The sequence below is a fragment of the Staurois parvus genome, unplaced genomic scaffold (genome assembly GCF_062004578.1).
Source record: "Staurois parvus isolate SC_StPar_1 unplaced genomic scaffold, SC_StPar_1.0 ptg001150l, whole genome shotgun sequence".
NCBI classification, from domain to species: Eukaryota; Metazoa; Chordata; class Amphibia; order Anura; family Ranidae; genus Staurois; species Staurois parvus.
Window position 1 is genome coordinate 1137501 of NW_028318946.1, and position 9493 is coordinate 1146993.

Genomic DNA, 9493 nt, shown 5'->3' on the forward strand with positions numbered 1-9493 from the left:
AGCTACTGAGCCAGTATAATAGGAGTGAGCTGAAGTCTGGGAGACTCTGCAGCTGCTGGCAGAGATTTGTGTTTCCCCAGCAAAGTTTTGTGCTCAGGTCTCAGTCAGAAGTGAATATTCGGAAAGATTCAGCAAACTTCTTACCTCTGTGAAATATTCGGATGGCGCTCAGAATGCTTCACTTCCGTAGAACAGGCTCTGAAATATCTCTGCTACACCCATTCTAGGAAATCACTTGTTTACCGACTTCTGCTCTCAGAGAGCCGTGTGCAAAGCTGGCTGGAGGCCAAACTCGCATTCTTAGTACTTTTAGGGCTCGATGGCAACAGCAGCTGCTCTTGAATGTTTTTTTTTAAACGCAGTACAAACGCATACGCAAAGAAAACGAAAAAAAAAACGTATTTCAATTCACATAGTTTATTCCATTGCAGTGCCTTGATGTGCGTTAAAAAAAAGTACAGAATGCTGCATTTTGTGTGATTCCATAAAAAACGAGATATATATATATATACACACATACTATGTATGTTGAAATGTTTTTTTTATATATTACAAAATATATGAAAAATATTTTTAGAAATATACATTTTTTAAATATTTTCTTCTGATTTTTTTTAACATATCAAAAAGTCATTTTAACATATATTTTTGCATATACATGTAGTAACATGCAAATTATATTTATATTATATATATATATATAAATATAATTTGGTTATAATAAAAAAAAACACCCAGAGCCCATATGGAAGAAAAATATATTTAAAAATATTCTTCCCAAATATATTGACATATATTTTGGCCATATTCAATATATTTAAAAATATATTTCAATAAATATATATATATATATATATATATATATATATATACAGTGGGGATCGAAAGTTTGGGCACCCCAGCTAAAAATTTGTATTAATGTGCATAAAGAAGCCAAGGAAAGATGGAAAAATCTCCAAAAGGCATCAAATTATAGATTAGACATTCTTATAATATGTCAACAAAAGTTAGATTTTATTTCCATCATTTACACTTTCAAAATAACAGAAAACAAAAAAATGGTGTCTGCAAAAGTTTGGGCACCCTGCAGAGTTCATATCTTGAACTGCCCCCTTTGGCAAGTATCACAGCTTGTAAATGCTTTTTGTAGCCAGCCAAGAGTCTTTCAATTCTTGTTTGAGGTATCTTTGCCCATTCTTCCTTACAAAAGTCTTCCAGTTCTTTGAGATTTCTGGGCTGTCTGTCACGCACTGCTCTTTTAAGGTCTATCCATAGATTTTCAATTATGTTGAGGTCAGGAGATTGTGAATGCCATGGCAAAACCTTCAGTTTACGCCTCTTGATGTAATCCCCGTGGATTTCGAGGTGTGTTTAGGACCATTATCCATTTGTAGAAGCCATCCTCTCTTTAACTTCAGCTTTTTCACAGATGGCATCAAGTTACCATGCAACATTTGCTGAAATTTTATTGAATCCATTTTTACTTCTACTCGTGAGATGTTCCCTGTGCCACTGGCTGCAACACAACCCCAAAGCATGATTGATCCAACCCCATGCTTAACAGTTGGACAGAGGTTCTTTTCATTAAATTCTGTGCCCCTTCTTCTCCAAACGTACCTTTGCTCATTCCGGCCAAAAATTTCAATTTTAACCTCATAGGTCCACAGAACTTGTTTCCAAAATGCATCAGGCTTGTCTATATGTTCATTTGCAAAGTTCAAACGATGATTTTTGTGGTGAGGACGTAGAAGAGGTTTTCTTCTGATGACTCTTCCATGAAGACCATATTTGTACAAGTATCTCTTCATAGTGGAATAGTGTACCACAACTCCAGTGTCCTCCAGATCTTTCTGGAGGGATCGTGCAGTCAAACGTGGGTTTTGAATTGTTTTTCTCACAATCCTGCGAGCTGTTCTGTCTGATATTTTTCTTGGTCTTCCAGATGTTGCTTTAACTTCCACAGTTCCTGATGACTGCCATTTCTTAATTACATTCCGAACAGAGGATATTGACATCTGAAAACGCTTTGCTATCTTCTTATAGCCTTCTCCAGCTTTGTGAGCGTCAACTATTTTCAGTTTCAGTTTTCTAGACAACTGCTTAGAAGAACCCATGGTGCTGATTGTTGGGGCAAGGTCAGATGAGTCTGGGCATTTAAAACCTTTGAGATTGACATCACCTGGTCTTCCCAGACGATGATTGAGAACAATCCATGACACTGGCAGGTCTCAGCTTGGCAAAGGGGGCAGTGCATGCTATAAATTCTGCAGGGTGCCCAAACTTTTGCAGACACCATTTTTTTGTTTTCTGTTATTTTGAAAGTGTAAATGATGGAAATAAAATCTAACTTTTGTTGACATATTATAAGAATGTCTAATCTGTAATTTGATGCCTTTTGGAGATTTTTCCATCTTTCCTTGGCTTCTTTATGCACATTAATACACATTTTTAGCTGGGGTGCCCAAACTTTCGATCCCCACTGTATATATTGCATGTTGATATGCGTTTTTATTATAAAATATATGAAAAATATTTTTAAAAATACATTTCAAATATACTGTATGTCTTTAAAAATACAAATCTACATTTTTGGAACACATTTACAAATATACGTAAAAATATATTTTAAAATGACTGTTTTATACGTTAAAAAACAAAATCTGAAGAATATATTTTTAAAAAAAATATATATTTTTAAAAATATAGTTTTTTTAAAATATATTCTTCAGATTTTTTTTAACTTATTATAAAAGTATAAAATTAAAAATAATTTTAACATACATTTGTAAATGCATCCCAAAAATGTAGATTTGTATTTTTAAAGACATGCCATATATATATATATATATATATATATATATATATTGAAATATATTTTGCAATATATTGAATACGGCCCAAATTGTAGCATTTCAAATAGATGGCAATATATTTGGGAAGAATATTTTTAAAATGTATTTCAAATATATTTTTCTTACATATGGGAATACAGCAACAATACAGTTCAATACAAGAGGGTTAGGAGGACCCTGCTCCTTGGAGCTTACAATCTAAGATTTATCAAAGTGTGTAGGGCCACCATTAAAAAAAAAAAAATGGAATTGTAGCACGCTCCCAGGGGCGGACTGACAACTCATGGGGCCCCCGGGCAATAGGGGATCATGGGGCCCCTGTGTCCTTGCCCAAACTCAAAAAAGCCTATGAAAAAGGTACCAGGGGCATCTCATGGGGCCCCTACTGACCCCGGGCCCTCGGGCAGTGCCCAAGTTTCCAAATGGTCAGTCCGCCCCTGCACGCTCCTAGCCTAGGCAAATTTAGCTTGGCAGCCTCTTCAGTCCGGGGAGCATTGATTGTCTGGTCCGGCCTCACAGGCTGGGAGTTTGATTGCTTCCCTCAGCCTCTGTAAGAAGTGTGAGAGATTCTAAAGGACCAGCCTGAATATTTATCAGGTTCTGGCCAATCCCTGGAGAGGAAGTTTCCAGAAGGTGGCTGCCCACATTGAAGAAAAATATATTTTAATTATATTTTAAAAATACATTATTAATATATTCTTCCCAAATATATTGACATATATTTCAAATACTACAATTTTGGCCGTATTCAATATATTTCAAAAATATATTTCAATATATTTCCCTCCTAGATTGTAAGCTTGAAAGAGTAGGGCCCTCTTACCCCTCGTACGCTGTCTGTTTTTGTTGTACTGTGCCATGTATTGTCCCCCCCCCCATTGTACAGCGCTGAGCAAACCCTTTGGCGCTATATAAACTCGATGTAATAATAATAATAATAATAATAATAATATATTATTAAAAATATATTCAGAACACATGCTGCAATATATTTCAAAGTGTAATTTGGAATGCATTTACAAGTATATTTAAAAATTTATGTTTAAATTCATTTTTTTAGATGTTCAGATAATACGGATGTGATATCCTGACGAAGTCACGTGTCTCTAGTGACGTAAAGCGTAGATACGCCAGTGGGAGGAGCTTGTACGATCAACGTCGTGACGTCACATCCGCCATCTTGGTGCTCCTTTTCCAGCATACACCCTTTGAGTGGTGTGAAAGCTCTGTCATTTGGAATGTTTTGTAAGTAGGATTTCATCTTTTATTCATTCAATTAAAACGGTTTTACACTATATGAGTCTCTCTTGCCTTACTGGTGATCGTCTTGGAGAGCCATACACTGGTACCACCAACGATTTATGGTATAGCCAAGAGGAGGGAGTCCCACCACTACTGTCGGAGAGATCCACCTAAACATCCGGAGGGATACCCATTGTATTATCAAAGGCTCATTGGTCCTTAGGGGCCTGGGCAGGAAGGTGAGGGGGCACCCCAGCAATAGAGGATTGGCACTTGCAGTTCACATCTGCATGGAATTTGCTATATGCACATGGACACTATTCACATTGTTTACCTTGAATCACTATAATGCATGAAATGGCCATTTATGTGTGTCTCACTTCACACTTATGATACCTTCATTTATATGTACATATGTATGTCTATTTAGGCCATACATCTTGCCTTGTGTGACTATTTATCCCTGTTTATATATTTGTGACCCTAAGCGCCGCATTGTTTTTCCCTAATACTCTAGTCTACTGTTTTGGTGCCGTGGTTGTGGCATGTTCAGTGCTGGCTGCTTAATTTGAATACTTTTTTGCTTTGTAGCGCAGGAGTTAGCTCTATCTATTAAGTCATCTGACCACAACACTTCCCACCAGTCCTCCTCGGCATCATTCAGATGTTCAGTGGCAGACTTCAGACGGGCCTGGACATGCGCTTTCTTGAGCAGAGGGACCTTGCGGGCACTGCAGGATTTCAATCCTTGTCGGCGTAGTGTGTTAATTGTTTTCTTGGTGACTGTGGTCCCAGCTGCCTGGAGATCATTGACAAGATCCTCACGTGTAGTTCTGGGATGATTCCTCACTGTTCTCATGATCATTGACACTCCACGAGGTGAGATCTTGCATGGTGCACCAGACCTAGGGAGACTGACACTTGTTTTGTGTTTCTTCCATTTGTGAATGATTGCACCAACTGTTGTCACCTTCTCACCAAGCTGCTTGGCCATAGTTTGGTAGCCCAGTCCAGCCTTGTGTAGGTCTACCATCTTGTCCCTGACATCCTTGGACAGCTCTTTGGTCTTTGCCATGGTGGAGAGTTTGGAATCTGATGGTTTGATTGCTCCTGTGGACAGGTGTCTTTTATACAGGTAACAACATGAGATTAGCAGCACTCCCTTTAAGAAACTGCTTCTAATCTCAGCTTGTTACCTGTATGAAAGACACCTGGGAGCCAGAAATCCTGCTGAATGATAGGGGATCAAATCCTTATTCCCCTCATGAACATGCAGATCAGTCATCATTTGTTAGACGCATTTCTGCTGAATTTGTTGTTGCTATTCTGTCTCTCAGTGTTACAATACACCGAACATTCAATTTTTAGACCGATCATTTCTGTGTGAGGGGCGAACATTCAACATCAGCAGGGGAGCAAATACGCGTTTCCTTCACTGTATACACTATATATATATATCTCTGAGTGTTTTTTGAGTATCCCCCGACAAGTTCTCCCTCCCTCCCCTGTTGAAGTTCTGCAAGCAATAAACTTTGAAGGCAACCCCTAGAGTCCAGGTGTGTCAAACTGGCGGCCTTCCAGCTGTTGCAAAGCTTCAAGTCCCATCACGCCTCTGCCTTTGGGAGTCATGCTTGTGACTGTCATTCTTGCAATGCCTCATGGGACTTGTAGTTTGGCAACAGCTGGAGGGCCACTAGTTTGACACCCGTGCCCTAGACTGTTCAAAGGATCTGGCTTGGATGGACTGTTGCTTGTGTGAACAAGTGGTCTCTGCATTTATTGGGGAAGAACCGGTAAAAATCAGTTGCCCCTGCGGCAGTAGGGCTACATGCAAATACCTTATTCCTCATGTTCACTTGCCCAATCTTCACCTAGGCAAGGATGACGTGTCCAGCTACTGGTGCCTCCTAGAAGGTCTACATCAGTGTTTCTCAACCTTTTTTTCAGTCAAAGCGTCCTTCAAAATTATGGACATTCCTGAGGCACCTTTTAACATGATGGACAGTCTTGAGGCACCCCATTTTAAAATGGGGTGTCTCAAGACTGTCCATGATTTTAAAAGGTCACCCCACCCCTAAAATGTGAGAAACGATTCTAATAGTTTGATATATCGCTGCAACATCCACGCACATAGGACACCCAACATTGGAGGTGACTTATTCTTCCAAAGCAAATACACTTTTGCACACTGGTACTGACTAGTATTCCATGGTTTCTCTTCTCCCTCAGTTTTTCTCCATCACTGTGCTAAAGTGACCCAAGCACTGATGGAGAGGGGCGGGGGAGGGTCAAACTAGGATACTGTGTCCTCCTTATCAGCTGATGATGGCATTGGTTGTCAGGACGTCGGCGGCTAGAAGGTCGTAATGGTGCACAATGATAACCTGTGGTTTTGTGTAACTAAAAGGCCGGCTTGTTCCACCCGCTGGCTTGTATACAAGTTTGGGGCAATTTTTAGACATTTTGCCAAGGCATCCCTGAAGAAGCCTCAAGGCACTCGAGGGTGCCTGGGCACCCTGGTTGAGAAACGCTGGTCTACATCACACATCCCAGGAGGCAATGCAAAATATTCCAGGTATGCAGAGACACACTGACCTGACAGAGACCTCTAGCCAGTCTGTGCATTAGCCAGATCTCAATTCCAAGTAAGCAGCATGGGAACATGTAGGCAGGTGCGGTCTACTTTCTCCACTGTAGCTGTGTGGCACTCACCCTCAGCAGTAGTGAAGTTGGAGAGGAAGTCAAGGAGAACATGGTTCCTTAATGGCTTCCTGGGTCCCTGGGGAAAGCTATCCCATTGGATGCTGCCACCCTATGTGATTCTAGCAGCCATCTTGGGTCAGGCAGAGTATTTAAGGTCCTGGTTCCCAGGTTTGGCACACATTTGCAAGTGGGTAGAGTAGGGGCAGGTACCCCAACTGGAAGGGACTGCACTAGCGGCAGGGAAAGGTCCCTGACAAGGAGGGAAAGTGTAGGTCTCGCAATTTCTCTGGACATCTTCCCAGTTGGGGATGAGACAGCCAAGCCACATTCCACCCAGGGGCGGACTGACAACTCATGGGGCCTCCGGGCAATAGGGGATCATGGGGCCCCTGTGTCCTTGCCCAAACTCAAAAAAGCCTATGAAAAAGGTACCAGGGGCATCTCATGGGGCCCCCTACTGACCCCGGGCCCTCGGGCAGTGCCCGAGTTTCCAAATGGTCAGTCTGCCCGATTCCACCCCATCTAACAGGTGCTGTCAGTTTGGCTGAAACCTTCTCTCTATAAACAGTTGGACCCTTGAGCGTTTATGGTTGGCCAGTCTTTCCCCCTTGTTTATTGTGAACTGTCTTTGCATTACTTCAATACAAGTTCTTACGTTGCACTTGGACTGTGTGTGTTATTTCCGCTACACCACGCTGCACCCCACCGACAAGCAGAGAGGAGCAAGAGGAACTTCATCTGTACAAAGACAATGTTGGACACCATGGAATGATAAGTAGGTTGTTTTTTTCATCTACATACAGAAACAAGAGATTTTATATTTGGTTTAGTTTAGATAGGGTGAAGTCCCTCTTCAAGCTGGCTATACACTGGTAGATCTTCACAGGTGTGCTCCTATGAACAATGTCCTCAGTATGCCTTGCATGTGGCCTTCATGAGCAGCTGTCACCATTTACAATACCAGTTACAGGGCAGCCCCAGCAGTCCAGCCCCAAACCACATGTTACAACGTGCATGGTTGAGCTCCTGAGGCTTTTTCTTAATGTCCTCCTGGTCTTTTCTGCTTAATGGCTTCATGCCCAAAGTACACACCAAGTCTGCACATTCTCCTCACAACCATCATGGCTCTTCTTCTTTTACTTAAGTCCAGTAGTGAAACAAAACGATCCAATGGCAGAAGCACTAATATTGGGTTGAATTAAATCACATTGCAGTGGTCAGGACACATGAGATGTCTTGTGGTTCATCCCTAATAATGCCCAGTCCTTATCCTTAGTCTTCTGATCAGAACCCTCCAGGACATTGCTCTATCCTTCCTGGGAAGGGGGGAGGGGAGAATAAAAGTAAAGACCAAAATTCTCATCCTCTTAGGTTGTCCCTTACTCCTTCCTTCCCAAGACAGTTCCCAGCCTGGAACTCCAGAAGAGCACCAGCACCCTCAGCAGGCCTTCCTTTCCTCAGGTCGAATGGAATCTAAGCCCCACCTTAAAAAGGGGTTGCCCAGAAGTACTCCTCCAGGAGAATGAGCAACCCTTCAGGGGACCTCTGCCCAACTCCACTTGCCTGCAAGTGTATTTAAAGACAAATCTTTCATCCTGTTCTTTTGATTTTATTAACCAATTCTGGTGAATACGATTGCCGATTTGAACCCATTAACTATTAGAAATCAAACGAACTTTCCAGAATCTATTTTTTTGAATGAAGTTCTGCCCTCGCGCGGCCAGCTTTAGAAATAATAGCCCAGACTTTTTTCAAATAAAAATATAGCTGCAGTATTTACATATTCTGTGACACTGTTCCCCGCAGGACATACCTAAGGAAGGAGGGACAATGTCCTGGTTGAGGTGGTAAGAGGAAACCACCTTAGAGAGAAAAGAGTCTTTAGGCCTCAGGACAACCTTGTACTTGTGTATTCCTAGGGAAGGGTTTTCACATAATAAGGCTGCTGGCTCAGAGACCCTCCACTCGGAGGTGATAGAAACAAGAAGAGTCACCTTGTGAGTGAGATGAGATAAGGGAGTATTTCAAATAGGTTCAAAGAATGGCCTATGAGAGAACCAGGTATAGATCCTACAGGGGAAGCAATGTTCTCAACACCCTGCACAAACTCCTTAGCTAAGAAATGAAGGCCAATGGACTCTAAAACAAAAAGCCAGGGGCAATAGCTGCCCATTTGTAGGCGGGTCTAGGCCTGGGGTACCCAATCAGGAAGAGACAACACACAAAATTCTTGAGGTTCTAATTTATCTTGTAGAATATAGATAGGTTAGGAGTAATGAATAAAGGCAGTCTTTGCTGGCACAGATATGAGGCAATATAGCAGTTTGTATTTATACAGTATCACTTGGCTTGGGCCGGTATTACTGAAGGACAGCTTCCACTAGAGGGGAGGCTGTTTGTGGAGTACTGGGATGGCACTGTACTGCTGATGGGAAGAGCCTCACGTTTCTGTTCTGGATACAGTAATGCTTCTTCAAGGCAGGTGTTGTCCCTGAGTTGACTCAACACACCAGGAACCTATCCTTTTGCTATGTACTTTCCCGCAGCAGCAAGGTCTCTGTCCCTAACCTACCACTTACTCCAGGCATGCCCAAATGATGCAGAAGACCCTGTATACAAGGTACCCAGTCAAGATGGCTGCCCGAGGTCCCCAGAGGTTGCAGCTTCCAATCGAACAGCTGACTTCCCTGAGACCC

General features: G+C 41.9%; 1 protein-coding gene across 1 annotated transcript in view; it reads right to left on the reverse strand.

Annotated features, from left to right (window-relative positions):
- LOC149439172 (uncharacterized) overlaps nt 1–268 on the reverse strand; it is a 25143-nt gene extending 24875 nt beyond the window's left edge. Inside the window, exon 1 of the mRNA XM_089659359.1 lies at nt 145–268. The gene's annotated coding sequence lies outside the window, so the exon portion shown is untranslated. The remainder of the gene's footprint in view (nt 1–144) is intronic.
- Nucleotides 269–9493: the final 9225 nt, after the last annotated feature.